At 38.7% G+C, this 24,359-nt stretch overlaps 1 protein-coding gene across 1 annotated transcript in view; it reads right to left on the bottom strand.

The window, feature by feature from the left end:
- chrm3a (cholinergic receptor, muscarinic 3a) overlaps positions 1 to 24,359 on the bottom strand; it is a 107,210-nt gene that overhangs the window by 63,895 nt on the left and 18,956 nt on the right. Inside the window, exon 2 of the mRNA XM_030155757.1 lies at positions 9,853 to 9,967. The gene's annotated coding sequence lies outside the window, so the exon portion shown is untranslated. The remainder of the gene's footprint in view (positions 1 to 9,852; positions 9,968 to 24,359) is intronic.

The raw sequence follows: 24,359 nt of genomic DNA, 5'->3' as shown, positions 1-24,359 counted from the left end.
TCATTTCCCAGAACTACAAGTGTGATTTATTTTGATATTGTCCTTTTGTGTATTGTCTCTACGAACGATTGCTGCATAACAAATTTCCTCGAGTGGGGCAATAAAAATAAACCTGGAATATTGAATTTAATATGTGACACTAAACAGTTTTTCTGCTACAAACCGGTTGAATAGAGTACCGTTGTAACAATGGAAATTATGCCATGAGAAACAAATGAAGCCATTACAAAACATTTAATTCCACCCCTCTTCAAAACTTTTATCCACATATTATTAAAGCAGCGTATGATGTTCGTCACCAATTTTTCATCAGATCTGTACATCCCGAGTGATAGCCTAAGTATCACAAATCTGTTGGTCTTTCCATGATTACGCACCTGAATCACTTCCCTCATGGTGAACAACTTTGAAGTGTACTCCATCACAAGCAATCCATTTGTTTATGTACCAAACTGGTATGTCACTCGGGCCTTTTTGGAAATTTTGTTGCAAAGTGCATTGTGGGAATGAGTATTCCATGCAGCTGCAGTATGGCCGCAACAGCAACAAACATGGAAACGGCTTCATTGCTTCTTGCTGCTGCTTCTTGCTGTGTGGAATTCTGAAAAGGCCTGAGTGACAGTTTGGTTTTGGTTTTGGTATGTAAATGTATGATGGAGTACACTTCGAAGTTTTTCACCGTGAGGGAAGTGATTCAGGTGCGTAACCACGGAAAGACTAACAGATTCTTGATACTTAGGCTATGACTTGGGTTTTACAGGTTTGATGAAAAATTGGTAATGAACATATGCTGCTTTAATGATCAACCTCAATTTCATGTGTCCATTTTTTATGATAGAATATCTTTTCAGTATACACATCACAGCAGTTTATAAAAAATGAGTCTCTATTACACAACCACTGCCATGTAAAACAGAACACATAGCTTACAAGTCACATCAATTCTACTGGGGTATTGTGTAACACTTGCAAACAGTGTAAATCAGATTACCAAAGACAAAAAGGCAGGCAGATAAAAACCAGAAACAGACTGGAGTGACTTTCCCTCTGATTTAGGAAGAAACTGAATCAAAGCTCAAGTAACAGGCTGCAGCCTGGCGGGGTGTAAACTCATACCTTACCCTGTCCAACTCGTGCTGCCTTGTTCCAGTCAATAACTTTTAGTGCTATAACAACACTTTTAGTGTGACAGAGCTATCCTTGGCGAATAAAACTGAACAGCTCCAATTACTCTATGCTCTTTCCTTTAAAAGGTATCTAGCAAAATACACTTTTCCATGTGTATATTTGAGCACATTGAAAATGGGCACAATTATAGAACGTGTGAAGTCCAGACTATACGGCTTTAAGGTGTCACAGTAGGAAGGTGCAATTTAAAAAGCATAGCAATATATAGTAATAGCAGAAATATGGAAGGTCGTTCTCAGTGTATTGTGTTCCTAAGAGATAGCAATGTGGTTTTAGTTTCAAGGTTTTGTTGCCTCTTAAGTAATATTTCATACTGTACGAATAAAAGCTGTGAAACAGTTCTTGTACTGAAACAAGGTGAAGGAACTGTGCAGCAAATGGCCAATGGGTGTCAATAAAAAATTCTAGGAATGTCTAGTGAGGGTTGGAATTGTCTGAGGTGTGTTAAATATTGATGTGCACATAAGATGTACAGGGGTTAGACTACAGTGGTACATTCACCAGTGCATTCCACGTCAGCAGGAAAAACATGTCTGAACTGAGGAGGTGCATGAATTGAAAGCCACCACATAAAAATATATTTATGCCACAGGAGAAAAGCTGGAGAGATGCATCTGGACACTGTCTTCAGCAGGTATGGAACTGTGTGTTCTGGCAGCTGAAGTAGGAAGGATAATAAAACAAGGGAATCTTTCTGAGGGAGGGAAAGTTAAAGGGAAGAGAAGGGAGGAAAGAAAAACAATACTCGTGTGTTCATCCCTAATGCCAAATTTCCCTTTTAACATTTCAAATGGCTCTTGGTAAATTACTGACTTGGCTTCTTCTCCCAAGTCAATATTGATGATAAAATGATATTGTTAGATTTAACACATAACTGTTTAAATCACTGTTATCATTGTAGATTAACAGGCGTCTGCAGTGCGCTCATAGGTTGGTAGAGGAATATCTTAAGATGGAGTGTGTGCAGGTTAACCTTTGTTTTTTTTTTTTTTTTTATATAAATATGCATTTAATATAAAGTTATCATGCCCAGCAATGCTCCTTTAGACAGACTGACTAGCAGAAATAGGAAACAAACCACAAATTGTACAAGATTATTGATTTGAAATATCATAAACTGAGGTAAATGACAAAGATAATTTTTCAGAGTTTAATGAGAAGAGATTTGGAGATAATGTGCACTACCTAAAAACGAACCTAAATTTTGTATGTTACCTCAAACGGTACATAAATTTATAGTTTCAAGCAAGGATATTTCGACCAAAAAGTATGTTTTAGGAGATGTTTCTTGTAGACTGTTGCTTGGTTTTGTAGGGTAAATCACTTGGAAATGCCTCACAGAGCTCACAGCTGCAACAGAAAGAGGACAGCAGAGACACTGTGAAAATTAAGTTTAACAGAAGCCGCTCAGAGGTACAATATACCCTTCTGCAATAACCGCACAGAGCACGTACACCGAAGGCATGGACCAAACTTTGCAGTGACAATTTGATGACAGAAGAGAAAGACTGCTGTGAAACAAACACAGTGACAGCAGGAATCAGCAACTGGAGCCCAAGCTGCGCTTAGACAAAACAGTCAGAGGATGAGTTTGCGAGGTGCATGAGGGATTTGGCTGAAGGCAGTTGAGCAATATGGCAGGAAACCAAATTAGACTCATTACGTACTCTGTGTGCCATCAACTACCGTCCAAAGTCTTCACTTTCATTTGATTATTTTGCTTGATTTAAAAACACCTGTTGCACCAAATAAGTGGCTGTTCACTTCTAAAAGTAATAATATTGTCTAATTCTATTGTGTTTTTTTTTACCATTATGATGAACTGTTGCCTCCTAATGTGCCCACAGACATTAATGCGCCAACATTTTGCCTTTCCAGTAAAACGGTCACATACATTTCCCTGACATGTGTTATCATCATAACATTACTTCCCATCACAAGTGATTACCATAGACCATATGTGTAGCTCTATGCCATAATGGGGATTCAGAGTTCTGTCTGTCTGTGGATGACAGCAGCTCTAGGCTCTGAGAGCACACTAAAAAGTCATCACAAACACTGTCACAACTGTGGGTCTGCACCACTGCAGCTGTGGTGCTTTTCCTTTCCATAACACCCATGGTTCAATCTGTCCCCAGAGGAATACCTACTCTTCCCCTAGGGTCTTTTACGTTTTGGCACCCCTGTGTTTGAGAAGATCACAGCTGTCTCCTAAAGCCACTAACATTATGCTATATGCATAAACAGTTGTTAACAGGCAAGAACGAAATGCAAAAGAGGAGCTTCTCATGATACAGGCGGGGGTCTCTCACTGGTTTATAAGAAAAAAAGCATTTGGAACATGAAAGTTTACCAAATTTGGGTCAGAAGCACTAGTTGGCTGTAGTTTCCATAGTACAGTATTAGGTCTAAGCACTGTCTGCACATTAGAATACCTTTCAGATTCATTCTAGTGTAAGATTCATTAATCTGTTACATAGATATATGTGTACCTGACTATATATTCAATGGAACTTTATCATATATGTTGAAAGCATTACGCAATCAGCACTTGTGCCATTTGTTTTCCAATCCATTTTATCTTATCTCTGAAGCAGATAAGTTCTGAAAATATTGTAGACCAGAGAAATAATCTGCACACATTACAATGAACTGTACATCTAATTAGAATGAATAGGCAAGGCAGGTTTATTTATATAGCACATTTCATGTGCAAGATAATTCAAAGTGCTTTACACAAAACATTAAAAGCATTACAGCAGAAGCAATAAAAAGTATGTAAATAGATAAAACAGATAAGCAGATAAAACAGATAAAAACTTTAAGCTTAAAAGAATAAAAACTCTATTCAAATGCAGCTGAGAACAGGTGGGTCTTTAACCTGGATTTAAATAAACTGAAGGTTTCAGCTGATCTGAGGTTTTCTGGAAGTTTGTTCCAGACATGTGGAGCATAGAAGCTGAACGTAGCTTCTCCATGTCTGGTTCTGACTCTGGGAACTGACAACAGACCGGATCCAGATGACCTGAGGGGTCTGGTGGGTTCATACTGAGTCAGGAGGTCACTCATGTATATTTTGGTCCTAAACCATTCGAAGCTTTATAGACCAGCAAAAGAACTTTAAAGTCTATCCTCTGATGGACAGGCAGCCAGTGTAAGGACCTCAGAGTTGGACTAATGTGGTCCGCTTTTCTGGTCTTTGTGAGGACTCTAGCAGCAGAGTTCTGAATGAGCTGAATAAACACTATATTTAATGAGCAGCTGTTGAAAATTAGAATATGTTTATGATAACTTCTCTAAATCAATTTTTTATTCTATGGTGAAGTGAACAATTAAGCAACTTAGGAGTGGAAAACATGGGGAGCAGCCAGCTGTTCATATGAAGATATGTGACTGACAGAAATGTAAACCAAGTCACAAAACATCTCATTTAGCAACATGTTGCAGGAGAAAATTATCTTCATACCTCAAGTGCTGCAATTACTTAAAAACTGTTTTTGTTATCTTGTGATGCAAAGCTCTGAATTAACTATTACACAAAAGCGTTTTGTACAATGGAGCTCCTTGAGCAAAATGATCACTCATCAGTTTCAACACCAGCATGGAAGTGGCAGGTGACATGTCAATAGGCAAATGAGGAAATAAGCAACAGAAATGAAAATAGCTGAAATATTAATTGTTGGCCTTAAATCAACTCTATTGGAAAAAAAGGGATTTGTCAGACACCCAATATTAATATACTGTAATGGCATTCAAAGCCAAAATACATGGTTAGGCTGTGTGTGTGTGTGTGTGTGTGTGTGTGTGTGTGTGTGTGTGTGTATATATATATATATATATATATATATATATATATATATATATATATATATATATATATATATATATATAAATCTCCTTCTCGCCCACCTGGGCGGCGTCTCCTTCAGACTCGGGTCCTCTACCAGAGGCCTGGGAGCCTGAGGGTTCTGTGCAGGATCTTAGCTGTTCCTAGGACTGCGCTCTTTTGGACAGAGATCTCTGATGTTGTTCCTGGTATCTGCTGGAGCTGTCCTCTCAGCTCGGGAGTCACTGCTCCTAGTGCCCCGATCACTACTGGTACCACTGTTGCCTTCACACCCCACATTTTCCTCTATCTCCTCTTTCAGCCCTTGGTATTTCTTGAGCTTCTCGTGCTCTTTCTTTCTGATGTTGCTATCGCTTGGGATTGCTACATCTACCACTGTCTTCTGATGTTTATCCACCACCATGTCAGGCTGATTGGCCATCACCATCTTGTCGGTCTGGATCTGGAAGTCCCACAGGATCTTGGCTTGTTTCTTCTCTATCACCTTCAGGGGTGTCTCCCATCTGGACCCTGGGACCTCCAGGCCATACTTGGTACAGCTATTCCTGTACACTATGCCCGCTACCTGGTTATGCCGTTCCAAATATATATATCTCAATGCACTAATTTGAACACTAAATAAATTTTTAGCTGAAACATGTTTGAACAGTGAAAAGATGCATATTTACAATTCCATGTACTTTGCAGACAATACAGATTTCAAAGGAGGACCACGCTGGACCAAGTGTGTGCCTGTATTAACAGACCTGACACATCAGACATTTCCTTACTTAGTCAAAGATTATTGTGTAATTGAAAAAATGAACCCCAAGAACTGTGGCTGAATACCAAATAGGTCCTTATGATGCTTGTAGTATTATGAAACACAATCTACTGTTCTAATGAAGCCACAATGGACTTTTAAGTGTGTGGACCTTTTGTCCTCACAAACACTCATGTAGCCTGACTTTAGCAGCATATTTAGCAGAACACTGTGCACAGATCATAACAGACACTGAGTGGTGTTGGTTAACAGTTCATTCCTGCCCTAAATAGGGGCAGTTACATCGAAAATATTGTTTAAACTTCAATCAACCAAGCTTAAATCTCATCTTAATGTTAATATTATTTTTAAGCTCTAACCAAATGAGGGTAAATAACTAATAATTATACATTTTTGATCATCATACTGTGCTAAATGGTAAATGATGCTTAATATTTCCACACTCTACTCTCTTCATTTAAATAACTTAAATGAAGTATCACCTGATTAGGATGCTGTCTGTTCAGGGACATTAAACATCATTTACTTCAATATTTATATAAGAGATCATGTATTTATGTAACTATAGCACAGCAGTTTTTTAATGAATGAATCCACCAGAGACAGACTCACAGAGTTCATGTTAATCTGCCAGAGGTGATGGTTGTCATTTTACCAAAAGAGACAGGAGACAGACGGAAACAAAAGCTTCTGTCTACCTTGGGCTCAAATCAGACACCCATTGTCTGAAATGACTTGCATGTCTGAGATGTAAATCTGTCTCTATAATCATTGCAATCATTACATCTGCTGTGCAAAAATGGAAAGTTTGAGAGGCGCAACAGTCAGCTTCCTACAGAGGGTGTCGCTTCAGTGGTAACGTAAACAAAATCTGAAATCATGTCTTAAACTTCAAATGAGATATTATCTATCTGTCAGTATCATAAATGTGAACTGAAACAACAATTTTGTACCAGAGGTGAAACATATTACATCAACCCAATGCATTGCCTCAGACATGTAATAATATTTCTGGAAATGAAATGACAGAAATGGTTTATCTCTGCATTTAGTCATCCTTCTTCACCTGCCTAAATGGACTTCAATATTCACTGTACAACCTCCATGTCTATGCCTCCTCTCACCACAAGCCCAAATTAAATGCACGCTGACTGAATTCTATCCAACGCTCGAGTGCTTTTAACCGCTCCTGTCGTTGTACCCTACTCAAAGATATGCTTCATGACAAACTGTAAAGCCCCTGAACTCCTTACAGAGCAATGGCATTCACTGTTTACTGTTTACAGAACATTTCCTCTGTGACAAATGAGTCTTGCCTGTGGCCTGTTTAAGAAAATTATTATTTTTTAGATGTTTGTTTGATTTGAAATTTGACGTGTTTGCTTCACTTAGATTGCATTGATTGTAGCCTGAGGTTCTCTGCTTTCAAATGTATGTGACTCTGCTATCAATCATTGGTTCTATAGCTAATTCGATTACCATAAAGAGGAATGCACGCCGAGGGGTACTTCTTATAACAATAACTTTCAAAGGAGTGGATCAAACCCATGCAAGGAAATGTATCCATGAACATCCAAGTCACTGCAGAATGAAGTACCTTCAGACTGTAATTAATTCAGCCCTGGTCGGGTTCCTCCCAAAAGAACTATTTTATTACCCTAAGATGTGGTTTTAAAGCTTTATGGCTTTTTGGTATTAATACCCTTTAGAAATTAAACTTATATGAGCTGCCAGAGTCACTTGTAAACCAAGTGCATTGTAGTAAAGTTATTTATATAAAGCAAAGCCTGCTGCACATTATGAGGATGCAAAAAAAAAAAAAAAAAAAAAAATCTGTGAGGTACAACTTTTATTTCCTTTTTAAACTTTTGTTGTGATTTTTCACAGGAAATATCCTCATTTAAACTCTTATCTACTTAAATTTTTTTGGTATTTGACAAAACAAGTCAAAGAAAATCCAGTTTTCTGATGTCTGAAAGTCTGTGGTTGTTGAAAAATAATCTAAGTAGAAGGTTCCGGCACAATTTCACATACTTAAAAAGTGAACGGAGAAGGAGAAAAAACATGCAACAAGACAAGAACTCCAGCAGTACTTGTCATACAGAGCAACTCAATTTAACTCTAAATTTATACCAACGTGTTTTGTGGTCTGCATCAGGGTCACTATCCACCTGATTTAAAAAAAGATATGAAACATCAAGATAATGAAATACATCTGCTAGGAAACCAGTTCTATACAACCACCAATGTCATATTTGCAAAGATGGGTTGGGCATATGAATAGAAGTCTCCAGGATAATTATTGCACCATATAACAGAGTGGCAAAGGGAGTGTCCAATCAGAGACAAGGGGTGCAGGTAGAGGATGGAGCTGAAATGTCTAGTAAAAAAGGAGAGGGCATGCATAATAGGTCTAATTTACTTCCCATGTACCCCATGTATATATCTGTAGAAATGTGTATGTGCTTTTGTATATATAAAAGAACAAAGAAATTACATGTAAAAACATTACAAACCTTTACACACAATACTACAAATCAACAAACATAAATAGAAAGATCTAACCAATGCTGTTTCCCTGAGTCCAGCAATTCCCCTGCATATTGATATTCACCACACGTTACCATTATTATTATTATTATCAACATTATTAGTATAATTATTACAAGCACTGATATCAGTAGCATTGTTGGTTTTGGGTTTGTGGTTGTTGTTTTCAGGAATTTTTGTGCTTCCTTTTATTTATTTATTTTTGTTTAGTTCTCATTTGCACCCATATTTAGATTCCTCAGGTAATAGCTTGCAGATTGTTAGCACCAAGTACTGAGGATTTCTGCCCTATATGGACTGCTGCATATGCTCATATTAAAAAAAAAAAAAAAAAACTGCCTGGAATGTGCATCTAAATTAAAATTGGCCATGATTTATCAAACATTTACATGGGTACTAATGAGTCTGAAATCCTCCACGCTTCCTAAAAGAGACACTGGGTTTTTATTAATGAGGCCAGATATAAGGTTTCAAGGATAAGTCTGGACATTTCAAGTCAATCTTAATTCAGTCCTCACATGTCACATGTAGTACGTGCTGGCTGTTGGAATCATTTTTCTTCATTTGGCCATAAAGAGCCCCCTTCTACACTGTAAAAAATGACACGTAAAGCCTGCTCTGTGCATAAACGCTTCAAGCTGATGCTGATAAATATCTACCAGAATCAGATTTTAGGAACTATATTCTCTCCCTGTTAGTGTCGATTCTATTAATACATCTGATAAACAGCAGGTACAATCATATCAGTGGCTCCCAGAGCATGGATACTGGTTAGATTTCACTAACTCAGACATTTAAAGAAATCCTCTCACATGTCATCTTGAAGAGTTTGGTTTTAGACACAGAATAAAGGGCTGTGGAGAGTGTAGTCACTTTAGAGTCAGTATGAATGACCGCTGTGACCAATAAATCTCTTAACATACAGTGCATTCAGCATATGGACATCGTAGTAGGATATATTTTTGGAAGTGGCTCATTAAACAATACGTATGTCACTGTGAATAATGGAGAGGTGGTACTTTGCCATTACGAGCCATGACGAAACACGAACACAAAAGAAGGCATTTTAAGTCTTGCATAACGACTGATCAATACCTATCACCATATTTTAATCGGCAAAGAGCAAAAGGTGAACTTTTTACAGAAGCTTATTGATCCCACCCCAAATGAAATACCAGTTTATACTTCGTTCATTAAGAAAAAGACATACCCTTAATTAAGGAATAAAGATTTTTTTCAGGCCAAAGGGGTAAAATGGCATTCAGAAGAAAGGTAATCACTGCTTCAGGATAATACAATATCCCAGCAAAGAAATGATCACTGAATTTTCTTTTCATTGGCAGGAGTAACAGGAATGGGACAAAAACTTTAAATAATCTATTTTTTCCCCAATATTTCAGCTGAAATGTCTAACATGAGTATTGATGTGCTGTTAAATGCTGAGAGGCTCTGGAGGGGATGGTGTCATTTGTAGATACAAGGGATTCTCTGACTCTTAACTCACCAAATGTTTTGGGGAGGTGAAGTGTCTGGAGGTCACCTTTCAGCAGAGTGCCTTTCGGTGTCCATGCTGTCTGCTGGGGGTGCGCGATTATCCTCCTCTGGCTGGATCATGGCGTCTGCGAGGCGAAAGAGAGAGCAATAGGGCAGAGAGAAGAAGAGGAAAATAGAGGGTGAGAGTTTAAGAGGATGTGACTAAATTAGGAAATGAAACACACCTATGGCACCCTGACTTTCTCTGGGTTTGAAAAGCATACATTTTTTTTCTCACAGTAGAGTCGAAGGTCATTGATCAGCACCTAATTTGTATATCTTTCCACATGTGCCACTGCCAAAAAGCTCATGTGGCTTACAGTATTCAACTAGTCATCTGCAGTGGTGTTAAAATCTTTATTTACGCAATATGTTTTAATCAAGGATCTACTCAAGGAGTTTAGCTACCATTCCCCACTGGATAATATCTGTCAAAAGGAAGAATGGCATGTCTTCATGTCTAGGGAAGTGTTCATGCCTTATATAGTCTTGGTCTAGTACAGTTGCCTGCTGCACATAACTGGATATAGCCAGGGGCTAAGGAAGCAGACCTTATGAGAGCTCATTAAAACAGTCTTCAAGTCTTAAGAGACAGATATGAATACACTACAAAAGTGAGCTTGCCATTAAAAATAATCAAAAGTAATGAAGCGGTTTCCAGACTAAAAAACAACTATGAAAATGGAAGGCAAAGCTGGTTTGCATAGCTAAATAAAAGAAAGCAGATAATGAGAGGATGCAGAAACATGAAGGAACTATTCAAATGACACACACGCACTATCCTTAACTGAGTAGGTTGCAATTTTTTATTTTTTTTTTGTGTTGCATTCACAAATTACATCTCAAAGGTCAATTGAAGGAATATTTTACTACTAATGGGAAGTTGCATGACATTTCGGGGCGAGGACGATTTTCTTTGCAGCTACATCTTTTTTTAGAAACACTGACATTTTCAGTCGGCAAAAGACTACAATAAATACATGCAAATGTAAAACTAAACGTACAACAATTGTCTATGCTTATGCAAAAGGCTTTTACACCAGATGGAGCTCTTCATCCTAATACTGATGACCTTACTTGGCCTTTGAGCTCCACATTTCAGCTGAGTTTGCAGAGGCTTCCTCAAGTGGACCATAAAGAGGGACTGAATGAGATAATTACCATTTTCAAGTTTCCTCTTCAAATCTGTAACAAGCCTTGATATGAGTCTCAATTTGCATTTAATATCATATGAATGAGAGGGCTTTTCCCACAATAATATGAAAGGGTAATTCAGATGGAGAACATGAATGTGCAATAGCTTATTATCAGAAAGCAAAAGAAGTGTGGCACACATGTAAAGGCCACTACTTTAAAGTTACTGATAAAATGTCAAGTAATTACAACTGCATTAGTTTGTAGTGGCTCTACAGATTTTTCTCTGAGCAAGAAATATTCAGAACAGTTACTTAAAAGTGCAATTGCTGAGACAAATAAAAGAAATGGATGCTTTCTCAGCAAGCAACAGTGAACCACTTAAATATCAAAAATACAGTAGAATCAATGTACAAGAAGATAACCACAGTTTTTTTTTTTTTTTAATTAATTTATCATAGCATTTATTTGTATGTTTCATTGATTATTTTTACAGACCAAAGCATTTATGGCTTAGGCTGATTCCCAATGACAGTCCCTAGCTGGGTTATATTACAGTACATTGGACAAAAAATAAAAACATAACAATGACAAGGATGGGAACTCTCGCCACATTACCATTCTTGTCTAAGAAATGGCATTAAATGAGTTTTTAGTTACAATCAAACATGTCAAATACTAAGAGCAGCATTCCTGAAACAAATGAAAAAAAAAGATAAAATAAAAAGAGTATATGGAATTAACTAATATTTATTCATTCATAATCTGAACCCACTTTAAAACCCATTTGAAAAGTGGGAATTACCTAATACAGTATATAACTTGTTTCATTATTTTAATGATAGTTTAATAGTCTAAAAACAGACACTAAAACTGATTGCATTTTGACTGTTTATTAAATTTACACATATTCAAAGTTATCACCTCTTTCAACACACACTTCCAACACGTCAACATTCAAACAATGAACTCTAAATATTTTTCCTCCATCCTCCTCCATCTATTAAATAATTACAGTTGCATGAGCTGAATTTAGGGGGAAAACAACACCAAAACACACCTTCATTGAAGCTTTCTCCTCTAACTCCAAATGAAAAGACTAAATACAAATACAGATAACCTAATGTTTCGAGTGAAGCCATTTTTACACTTTTGACAATTTTCCATATATAATTCTATGTTGCTGAAATTTGACCAGCAATTGGTAATTTTCAGCTAACAAACACATATTTAACCTTCCTCTTATCAGCCTGAAAATGCTTGTGTAGTTCAAATCTGCATCACAGGGTAGATTTCCTACAATCCAAAAGCATGGGTAAGGATTAAAGGCAGGAGTCTCATGTCCTCTCAGACCACCTGAAGCCAATTATAATATGATACATTTTGCCCAATGAAGCTAAAAATCTATAACAAACACTTAAGAGGAAAAGGAAACAACTATATTCAGGATTATGCATGACCAGGTTACCAAAGTACATAATGTCCTGCAAAACCTGCTTTGTTGTTTACGAGTAAACGTACTGAATGCAGTGATCCATAAGTCATGTTAAGAACCTATTCATGCACGATAAAGCTGTTGGTGCCAGGGCAACAAAACACCAGGGCACTTCACACACACTGGAGAAGGCATCAGGGAGGCTGTCTACCCCTCACCTAGCCAACAGATGGGATCTTCCACTGATGTGCACACATTAAGATGGCAACAACGTACATGTGATAGGCTGGATTATGAATCTCAAACATTAATCACTGTAAATCTCTTGACACTGTCACTCACATCCTCAGTTCACACTTTCTCCTTATCTCACAAAGCTCTGGTCCAATATAAACTTATTGGATAAAAGTGTACTGATATCTCCTTTCAATAACTCTTCATCCTTCCCACTAAGTGTTGTAGAGTAAGAACAACTACAGAGACTCTAAAAAAACTACCTTTGATTAATGAGTTGTGGGATTTATATTATGTGAGTCAGATACTTGGTGTTGGGTTGATTTAAGAGCTGTGACTGCTGCTGGGGCATGTTAAAAAAAAAAAATAAAAAAAAATAATGGTCCTAGCTTCAGTAATTGCTTAAGCAAAAGGAGGAAAAATGTTGACTGAACCTGCTTCTGATTTTAACTATTTTGCAGCATCTTGCCCTTGAGGGAAATATCTCATCGCACTTTGGTAAAAGCTATGCATGACTCCGTATACAACCACCTGCTTCTAAGGGCTTTGCAAGCCTACGTGTCTCCGGAACTGTCTTACAAATGGGTTTTTTGATAAAAAGATTGATACTGCGTGGGAGTGTATATTGTCTCCAGCTGCGATACTGCATGCAGGAATGTGGAGGAGTGAGGTGATCGGCGTGTTCGTGTGCGTGAGATAGAGGAAAAGCTACAGACAGATGGGCATACATTCAGTCAGAAAAGGACAGTGAGAGTGTGTGCTTCTTCTGACTGAACCTCCTTTGAGATTCAGCCAAGTTCATCCTCTTACTTATGACATACATGGAGCCAGACAGAGTCTCTCACTTGGACGCTCTCCATCTGCTCCCACTGATAAGAGCGGCTATTTCATGTGCAGCACGCAGACAACATGGCTCTGTATTGTGTGGATAAAATGTAATTAAGCCAAATTAAAACTCTTTTAGATAACAATAAAGATGATACTTTATGTTTGTCAGCTTCAAAAACATCCTAAAGCTTGAAAATAAAGACTCCTGTTGAACTACAAACATAATGTGTGCAAGAAGAAGCAAACAAAACCATACTGAACACACATTTACAACTTTAGAGAGAATTTGTCTCTGCAGGACCTTTTCAGCCACAAAGGTGGACAGGCATATTCTGTTAATTGGTTTATACATGTCAGCTGGGAAACTCAATTGCGGGCTGTCAAAGAGGCCTGAAACAGCTTAACCGAAATAAGACCTCAATCAGACTAACGCCAAAAGACCACGTTTTTTTTCTTCGGTGGCAGCAGAAGCCTAAGCAAAAAGGGAAGATGTTTAATGGTGGAAGTGTATCACACTGACCAGAAAGGCTGCTCCTTTTTTCTGATCGCCACTCAAGTCGCACCACAGCAGCTCCAGAGCTTAGTTTGAAATTAGTAAGCAAGGACACATAGAGCTTGGATTCTTTTAAAAACAACTGACGTGATTCAGTTTAGCTTTATAGAAAAAAAGACTCGAACTCCCATAAGGACAGTGGTTCTAAGAGTATCATAGGCTTCATGATGGTACCAGTCCTAACAGATTAGACAATGTTAAAAGAAGAGGCAATAAAGTAATGAAGAGCTGCTGTATATTTGCTATAGTGGGTGGACTGTTTGTTTTTTTGTAAAGAGCCTATAATTTTGCAATTAAAATGGACTAACACAGATAACAGTGTGCTTTCCATATATAGTTAAAAATATATGACTATGAGCTTACAAATGAAACAAACTCTTTATTTATTCATCTAACAACAGCCACATCAGCACAACTGGAGGTACAGTGCTGGCCTTTGAACTGTCACACAGGTAAAAATCACTAAACTTACGAGCCATCTGCTGAAGCACTGCCGTGTCTACATCGACTGTCATCCCTGAGTAGTGCTGTTGAAAACCATGTCCAAAACTTTAAACAAATGGCAAGAATCCAGGCAGGCTTCTGTGAGAGTTTGCCTGAAGACTCACGGTCTGATCACCATAACTACAGTTGATGATGTGAACATGCAGTGTTTCCTGTTAAATGAGCCTTAGCCCATGGAGGTGGACCAATTGGCAGGAAATGAGAGCAAATTGATTGAGAAACAGATGGAAGTGAAGCAGCCACTATAAAGCCCATGAGGCTGTAAAGGAAGGAAAGAGAAGACGGAGGAAGATGAAAATATGAGGAAAAAGCCACTAAGAAGAAAAGACTAGCTTAACTGTAAGAAGGATTAAAAAGGATTAAATTAGGACTTTTAAAAGCTAAAAGCAGAATTAATGACTCTTGAAATGTGTTAATTGTATTATCTTATAAAACACACTGAGTTTATAGGAATAATGTGTTTATTAGTAAAAAAAAGAAAAAAAAAGAAAAGCAAAACAAAAAAAAAACATACACACTCACACACACAACATAAATACAACATCCACTAATGGACCTTGACTTTTTAAACAAATACAAATGTGTGAGGAGTTAAAAACTGATCTGCAACACGTCTTTACCGTGAGTTCTTATGTAATCTTTCCAAGAAACAAGACAAGAGGAAACAGGGAGGCTTTGAGTTTTTTGCCAAAAGCAAATAAATCCTGCTCTCTCACATTTGCTAAAAGTAATCTCTCTCTAAAGATATATCCACAGAAACAACATCCATACTCTCCTTGCCAATTTTACAACATATTTCCGATTCATTCACTATATATGTTTTAGATTCATCAGTACATATGACAGATGACGTCTTTGTGACCCACCCAAACAAAAACACAGAGCACGATGCAGACATTTGCCAGGCTCTTCATATCTAAAACAGTGATGGAACAGTAAACAATAATCCCAGTCCCTCTGCCATCTTTAAGAACATCTAAACAAGCCAAAAAGCATAGGAATTTGAACACATACGTACAAACTATTTCAAGAGTTTTTCCAGAATGGAACAGTCTGGCCTTTGGTGGGATGTGTTTAATATCATTCTTGCTGAGGGTTTGATTTTGTTCTCATATCTGCACATTACAGACTACACAGTATGCAGTATGAAGTCTAAAAACAAGGATTGCAGCGAACAAAAATCTGCCTACATCAGCACAACACCCAAATAACCACTCAGGGAAGGGTATTTTTCGTGTATTGCTTACACATAAAGGGAATGTAGAATATCAAATGTGCAGTTTTATCGGAGGTTATTCGCTCTAACTCTCTTTCCGAGAGGTGACCTCCAGGTGTCTATCTCGGTTGGTGATGACAGAAGCAAAAAACACAACACACAACTCTGCATACGATGGACTAACTTTAAGTTCAAGGAGAACTTACATCAAAGAATAGAAACATATCATCTGCACCAATTTACTTTTAAAACCTTAAAGCAAATTCATCATCAGCATCATCGAGACCATGTCTTTCAGCTGGATTTCATATCATGATTATGGTGTTGACCCTGTGGTGCGAATGATTCAAGCACTGAAATGAAAGCTTGTAGTGGGTGCAATAAACAGTTCATGAAATGCGCTCACTACCTGCTGGGTTGATAGAACGGCTCCACTCGGATCCTTTTCATCATTTGAGCGAATGACTCATGGTCACATTAATGAAACTGGAATTGAGGCGGGCATTCACAGACACACACCTTGTTGTGATTCTCTGGCTGACTTCACACAGTTAGGGTCATCGGATTACAATTTATCTTGTGGCAGAAATGAAAGCTTCATATAAAGCTCTATTCGTTGTGTGAGGATACAGGTGCAGATTCTAAACATCCTCAAACACTTATCTTACAACAGAGATGTGAAACAGAGGCTGAGGTGTCAGGGAAACATAGTTGGATCATTTGCATAGCTACTTAGAAGTATTAGACTCTTATGCCGCATTTCCACTACGTGGTATTGGCTCGACTCGACTCGACTTGACTCGGTGTTTTTGCGTTTCCATTATGCAAAAGGACCTGGAATCTGGTACACGGTACAAGTTTTTTGATATCACTTCCCCCGAGGTTCCAGGACTGGGGATCAGATACTAAAACGTGACGTGTAAACACTGCAGACCACTGATTGATCAGAGAGTTGTCTCTGTGACCCACCGTTTTACAAAAAACAGATGCAGAAGTTTATAGTAAATATAGTGGTAGGTTAATCCACATAATGACAGCCCACAAAACTACACCATGGTTTGTCGAGGAGGTTCAGACGTAAAAAATCAGCATGAGCTTGATGAGACAACACGCAACGAGAGAGTTTATCAGCAACTCTCTGAGCAGACGACACAGAAGTAATGCACCGCTTCGCTATGATGTCCGGGTACAGTAAAGTTGGTAGTATCCTGTAATGGAAACGGTCCCCAGGAATAGGACCTGGTACCTGAGTCGAGTTGAGCCAGTTCCAGTGGAAACGCGGGATAAGGCTACATTCAGACTGCAGGCAAATGTCACCCAAATAAAAATTTTTTGCCCATATGGGATCTGTATCCGATCTGTTAAAGACAGTTTGAACAGCACAAATCAGATTTTTTTCAAATCCGACCCAGGCCACTTTAATATGTGGTCCTAAATCCGATATGTATGTGATATTTTGCAATGGAACTTCAGTCTGAGGTTGCATTCATCCAGCCTTTACGTCATTGAAATGTGACAAACTTCATAATTCTGTGTCCCAGGAGGAGTGGCAGGAAAAACATACTTACTCCTGTAAACACAGTGCGTGCCTGCGTGGTCAAGTATTATGTCAGGACCTCTTTTGCACATGTGGGTCACTTCAGGGTCGCATTCAGTTCATACTCAAAACTGGTAGAAGTCGCATTTAATGTGTAATATGAACGAGCACACAAAAAATCTGAATTGTGCTTTAAGACCTGCTGTCTGAATGTAGCCTTAGGGATATAAGACAGCCATATGATGAAAAGTACAAAAAAGAACCTGAGCAATGGGAAAATTATCAGTTCTCCATTTGAATCACTTTGTGCTAACATGTCAATGCTGTATTTAGATGTGGTGTCGACCCCACGCCCGCTGCCGTTAATAGCCTATTGATCCAAGTCGAGAAGACAGTGTTAGCTAATGACAGATCTATGTCATGCCACATCAAATTACCCTTAAATATATTCATAAAAAGTGCTTTAAATAAACAGGTTGTTCACAAAAGTGCAAAGTGCATGAGTCATCAGTGGAGGGATACGCCGACTTGAATGGGCTGAGAGTCGTTATCTGCCGGGAGTGTGAATTAAAAATCCGCACACGGTCTCCACATCATTAACCCTTCAGTGCTACGCTGACCTTAGATGTTCATTTGATCTCATCATGTTTTGGTGAGTGTGGAAGTGGAATGGGGTGAGGGTGCGGGGGTGCCCCTTTGATGTTTTAATGCAAAAATTTCTTTTATCTCACATGGAATGTTTGAGATCGGGGCCGGCTGTCCAAAAACTCAATTAGAGGTATTCTGGATGTGAACAGACAGCATAAGAGGAGGCGTGAGGCACAGAGGCGTGAAGGCACAGAGGCGTGAACGACACAGGGATACACAAGAAAAAAAAATGGTAACTATTATGACAAATGGGACCATAAACTAAGCAACACAAACAAAAAGAGCATTTTTATATAGATGGATTTTGAAGAGGAGGAGCAAGATGACCAAAGAATAACCATATTCCCACTCTGCATGTGAGATATCCTGCTGGTGTGCAAATAGACTTTTTATTGAAGCTCGCGTTGATGGTTAATATTGTGTCTGATGCATAATTGAAGACAGCCTGCTTGACAAATGATGTGTATCCTTGCTGCACACGGTGAAATTCCTCAGCCCATTTACTCAGCTGCCATCCGGAGGCTTCGTCACTGCAAATACCACAAAGTAGCATAAAAGAATTCCAAATCCCAAAAGCTCGCGGCTCTTTGCTTGCTCGCTCGGGCAAAACTGTATGGGTTGTTTTTGCCCCCGTAAAGTAAATTGTACCCTAGAAACAAGGTAGAAAGAGCAGTGAGTGACAAAAGTAAGCAGAGGGGATGGGGGAAAGAAGAAGTGGAATATGCACTGGTGGGTTTTCGCATCTATGTACTGTGTCGATGGACTGGACTGGCTGAAGCCCCTGCATTCTGTCATGGCTGTGAAAAGATGCACTGCAGCTTAGGTGAGGAGGGAGAAAGATCAGCGAGAGGAGAAAAGAGGAGGTGGGGAGACTAAGAAGCGGAGGCATGGCTTTTTACATTAGGCCTTTCATCTCTCTCCTGCCATCGGTCATCAGAAATGGGAGAACACTGACTCCAAAACACAGCGTTTCGTTCCAATTCCATTTAGCTGAGGACCAGTTAAGGCACGAAAGAATAAGAAAATAGAGACGGCTTTATTACAATGTCCCAAAAGGACCAAAAAGAATTATTCATGCACAAAGGAATTTAACTGCATTGTCCGAGCGCCAGTACCAACAAAAGAATATTATTGGTTTTCAAATAAAGATGGTCTTACATCAGGAGGCAAGACAAAAACTATTTCTAACCTTCATCTTGTCCGACCGCTAATAGTCATGAAATGCTTCCTGTGGACTCTGGAAAATCGAGGCGAAAGGTCAAAACTAGCAACTTAAAAGTACAAACTTTTAATGAAATCTAAAGCCCTTAGTTTGATGGATGCAAACATCCAGCGGTGCACTATATGTCTTACACAAATAAACATAAAGATGAACATAGTGGCTTTTCTCACACATCAGCGAGTCTCCACGGGTAGCTTCTAATATGCTGCAGCGATGATTCGACATGGCTGATGTTGACAAGTGTTTGTGTGTTAAGGGATAACTTCAGAAAGAATCATAAGAGTGTTGTGAAAACTTGTCTTTTGAAACCATGGGAACAACATCATCGGGATATCTGTTTACTTTTTCGCTGGTTATTTGTTCAGTTTGACTTTTTAATCTTGTGCAAACAGTAAGTCATAAACAGTACAGGGCGGCCACAGGATCTTTGCTGAAGGGATGCACTGAAATATGGAGAAGGGATCAGTGCTGCATGTGTGTATGTGTGTGAGGATTTTAATGAAGTGGATGTGGAGAACAACTACTTAATGGCAGTAGGGCTGCACGACATTGGAAAAACTGACATTGCGATTTTTTTTAACCCTGTGATATTGCAATATGAAAAACTACTCAGGAGGATATAACAGCTGTGTGGTGCCGACATAAATGGTCAAAAAAATTAGCTGTGTTTTTGCTATCGTTGTGTCAACAGGTGCAAGACACTGTCGACACAGAACACATGTTCTAATATCATCCCTCTTGTAGCTGAAATAATTCCAGATAAGTGATGTTGTTTTGTTTTGTTTTTTTTGGCACCAAGTCTACGTTTTCAGTGATTTTCTCTTGTTCGTTGCTCATTTTTCAGTTATGTTTCCAGCAACTCACTCCACGTGCAGGGGCGTGGTCTGCTTCGGCGAACTGATTAAGAACGATTGTGATTGGTAGATCGCTGCACGCAGTATGTGTCAGGTACCCAGGATGAAATTAGATGAGAACATGTCAAGTTCATTTGCCTCCTACACTGCAGGACCTGCGATGTGACTACTGCGCACACATACATTGCGATGACGATGCTCAAATGATATATTGTGCAGCTCTAAATGGCAGCATTTGTTATTTTATCTTAAAAAGATGAGAAACAGGTCTTCTTCATTCTCCTCCCAAAATAAGCAGAGAACCACAGTAATGACAGCTGAAGGGCTATTATCTCCGCCAAGGAGGTAATGTAATCCCACGTTTGTTTGTTGGTTTGTCTATCAGCAGGATTTTACCCTCACTTTTGCATCTATATTTATGAAAGATGGTGGAAAGATAGGTCAAGGACCAAGGATGAAATCATTAACTCTTAGGGATCTGAGCCCTTTTTGGCCATTTTTGAGTACTTTTGATTTTGCCTTTATATACTATATAAAGAAATGTTTATTATACCCATGTTTGGTATCCATTTTTTCAGCACACCTTCATCTACCTCATCTGCCTATTATTTTTTCACTTTAACCTACTTTCTCAACACAAAAGGACAAAAAACACACAAAATATTTAAAATCTGATTTGAAAAATAAAATAAATAATACAAAGATGCATAACGAATTTTTTCAAAGACTTCAAAAGTGAATATTAGTTCCAAATATTAGGTATATAAAATTAAAATTGTAATAAATTAAAACTGTACTCAAATATTTGACAAACATATCTTCACATAGGTGTTGACTCTGGTCCCCCCCCCCCCCCCCAGTCCTCCCGGTTTCGGTGGGGGTCATCTTCACTCTTACCTGTAATGCTAATGCAGTCTGTGAATTATAATCTACAGATTCGACCAGTTTTTCCGTTTGGAAAAAGGACAAAAAATGACGAAGATATGGTAAGAAATATAACGCTTGCTTTATATCGCCATAATAACGCTATATCACTTGTTTGCCTCAGTTTCAAAATGTCATATCTCAGGTCTGCTTTCGAATGCAATTGTCCCCAGTGGTCTACGTAACCGACTTCCGATGCTACGACGTGTTGAAAAAGTCATGTGATTCAGTCATGGGGCCGTGACCGTGAACCCCTAAGGGTTAAATTTTGAAGGAGACCCATAAAAAATGCCCCAGTATTACAGTGCAACATCCACTCTGTCGAACCCAAGGAGAATAAGAAATGCGAGGGAGATCTGGATTTATTTTTCCACTCTCTCTAACATTATGATATAGGCTGTTTGATTGAATTACAGGACTGCGGGTCCTTGGAAGAGGTATGCGTTCAACTGAGTTACCTTCTAGTTACCAATTAGACTGCCTGTGTGACTGAGACTGAACATCTGGGCCTTTGCCACAGGTGACATAGCAGACAGAAACATGTAGCAGCAGCCAGTCTTATTAGAAACACTTCCTTCTCAATCCCATGGAAGAAAAACAAAAACAAGAAAAGCTTAGGGAGAGGAAAAAAAAAAAAAAAAAGATTTAAACACTGAGCCCTGCAGCTTTTTTTACAATAAAAACAAGGCATAGGTTTTTAGAGTCTGGGCTACTTGCTGTGGCGCATTAAAATGGAGCAGTAGACTTCAGAAGATGAACGTTTTATGTCTGTTTCAGTGTGTGCTGTCACAACATATGCAACATTAACTTTGACGATACAGTCAGTCATCTCTCAGATTAAAACATCAGTAGTGAGCTGCGATGAAACCTGGTATTCGGGTAAATGTCTGGAGGCAATAACAAACTTATAAAGTGTGCCTCCCCCATATAGTATTTGTTTCTTCTCCTGCAGATCAGTGGGATACCAAGAGCCTTATCTGTGCAGCACACTTTATTATCCAGCGAAGAGAAAATAATGCAGAGGTCCAGAGATCCACAGACACGTTAGGATTCGAGCTGAGCAATTAAACAGAATCTTATTGAAATCGCAATATGGCCAAGTGCAATATCTAAATTATAGGAGCTGCAATTTTTTGATAATGGTGAAATATGTCACAACAAACCACTATAAATGAAGCATTGTGGCTCGGCTTACAAATTGTATACTCCAGACCAACAGCATGGGAATAGACCTCAGTGAAAATGACATTGTTTTTATGCATTTTTAAGTGTAATAATAATAATAATAATAATAATAATAATGGATTAGATTTATATAGCGCTTTTCTATGAACACATACTCAAAGCAGTGGATCCATTATTCATTCACACTCTGGTGGTGGTAAACTACATTTGTATCCACAGCTGCCCTGGGGCCGACTGACGGAAGCGTGGCTGCCAATCTGCCCCTCCGTCCACCACCGAACATTCATACACCAGTGTGAGTAGCAGCACCGGAGGCAAGGAGGGTGAAGTGTCTTGTCCACAAGAGCACACAACAGCACATGACTGTGACAGAGTGGGATTCAAACCGCCAACCCTTCGGTTATTGGACGACCCGCTCTACCATCTGAGCCATTATTCAGCTCTAAAATTTAAGCAATACAGACCAAGTAAGGATTTACACAAGTGAGAATTTTAGGGGGTGAGTAAAAATGGAACATACAGTTTAGATTTATAGTTTAATCAGTGTGAAATCACATGAAAATATAAATCATTCTGTTTTTGTTGCCTTAGAATGAGCTTTTCATTTCTGCTGAAGGACCACATCCACTACAGTGGCGGAAAAAAATATTAGACCATCAAAAGTCATCAAAAACAATGGTTATGCAATCAAGTACTAACTCCTGTGTGTATCATGTGACTAAAACAGACAGAAAAGAAAACATGGAATACCTAAAAGCACGGTTTTTGGCTATTATTTTGGTTTTTATCAAGAAAACACAGAAAATGGATAGCCATCAGCTCTTAAATTAAACTCTTATGAGCTGTTTTTGTCATTATCATTATATTTAACAACTAACAAATGTACCTTTAGTTGTACCAGGCATTAAAATGAACAAGAAACTGAAGAAAACAAGAGTGGTCTAATATTTTTTTCCGCAACTGTATATTGAATCACCAAGTTGCTACAGCAGCACAAAACAGCTCCTCTTCTTTCTTCTGTTTTATTGAAAGTAGCATTAGGGCGACAGACACAGGGTTCATCTTTAAGCAACTTTTGTCGCAATATGATCACACACCTCTGAATTTCCAAAGTGTACTTGAATGTGCACAACATGTAGCTACTTTGCATCAAGGCCAGCGTACCTTCAGTCCCTCAAAATGATAGAGTGTGTGAAGTGCACTGAATAATCATGAATTCTCCTTCCTGTCTGTAAACTTGGACATAAACAGTAGCAAGGACAGAAGCTGAACAGCTGTAAATAAAACCACAATGCAGTGCAGACTGACAGTAGAATCTTTAACTAGATGCTTTCTGTGACATTTACCTACCAACAGTTTTAGTCTTTATTCGGGCTGGGTATCATGGCCAATTTTCTTATGACAGATTTGATTCTGATTCATAAGGTAATGAATCAACTGATCACAATTCGATTTGATCTGATATTGATTTGATTCAGTATACTGACCGATTCAGATTTATTTGTGATGCCAAAGTACAATTTTGAGCTGTAACCTGATTATTTGACTACTGTAGCCATGCAACACATCAATACTGGTATTATTATTGTCACTGGGGGGATAGCGGTCTGTGATTGCCAGAGCAGCGCAAAGTGAAAGTGAAACTGAAGATGCTTTTCTAATGGGCCACATCAATTTGTCATGTTCACACACACCCCTTAACGATGCCCCCAGCTATCACCTATGGCTGAGTGTGGATCCAACTTAATCTTCCTAGAATGACCGGTTTCCACGACGTGCCTCAGAAAGCCTCTGCCGACCAGATGGTCAGGGCGGCCAGTTCGAGTTTGTGGCTGGGAGGACTTCCCACAGAGGTCTTTTCCCCATCCTTTCTCCACACCCCTCCCGTGCCAGAAGTGTCGTGAGCGAGATCGAGATGCCCCATCTCCTCCGGACGCCCGCAAGACAGAGCCAGCCACACCTCTGCGTCAGCGGTTCCCAGGTCAGGTGCTCGCCATCCCACTCTGAAAAATCTATCTCATCCACTGTAACTAAAACGCAAAATTAAAATAAAATCGATCCATAATTGATCAAATCTTTTTTTTTTTACCCAGCTCTAGTTTTTATATGGACAAACATTCATGTGACACTTTGAAGGGGTCACATTTCTTTCCTGTTGGATTAATCCATATAACATGTACTGTAAATATCCAAATCTCACCATC

The sequence above is a fragment of the Sphaeramia orbicularis genome, chromosome 15 (assembly GCF_902148855.1).
Source record: "Sphaeramia orbicularis chromosome 15, fSphaOr1.1, whole genome shotgun sequence".
In the NCBI taxonomy this organism is placed as follows: Eukaryota; Metazoa; Chordata; class Actinopteri; order Kurtiformes; family Apogonidae; genus Sphaeramia; species Sphaeramia orbicularis.
The sequence above is the reverse complement of the archived record's forward strand: the minus strand, read 5'-3'. Positions and strand labels throughout refer to the sequence as shown.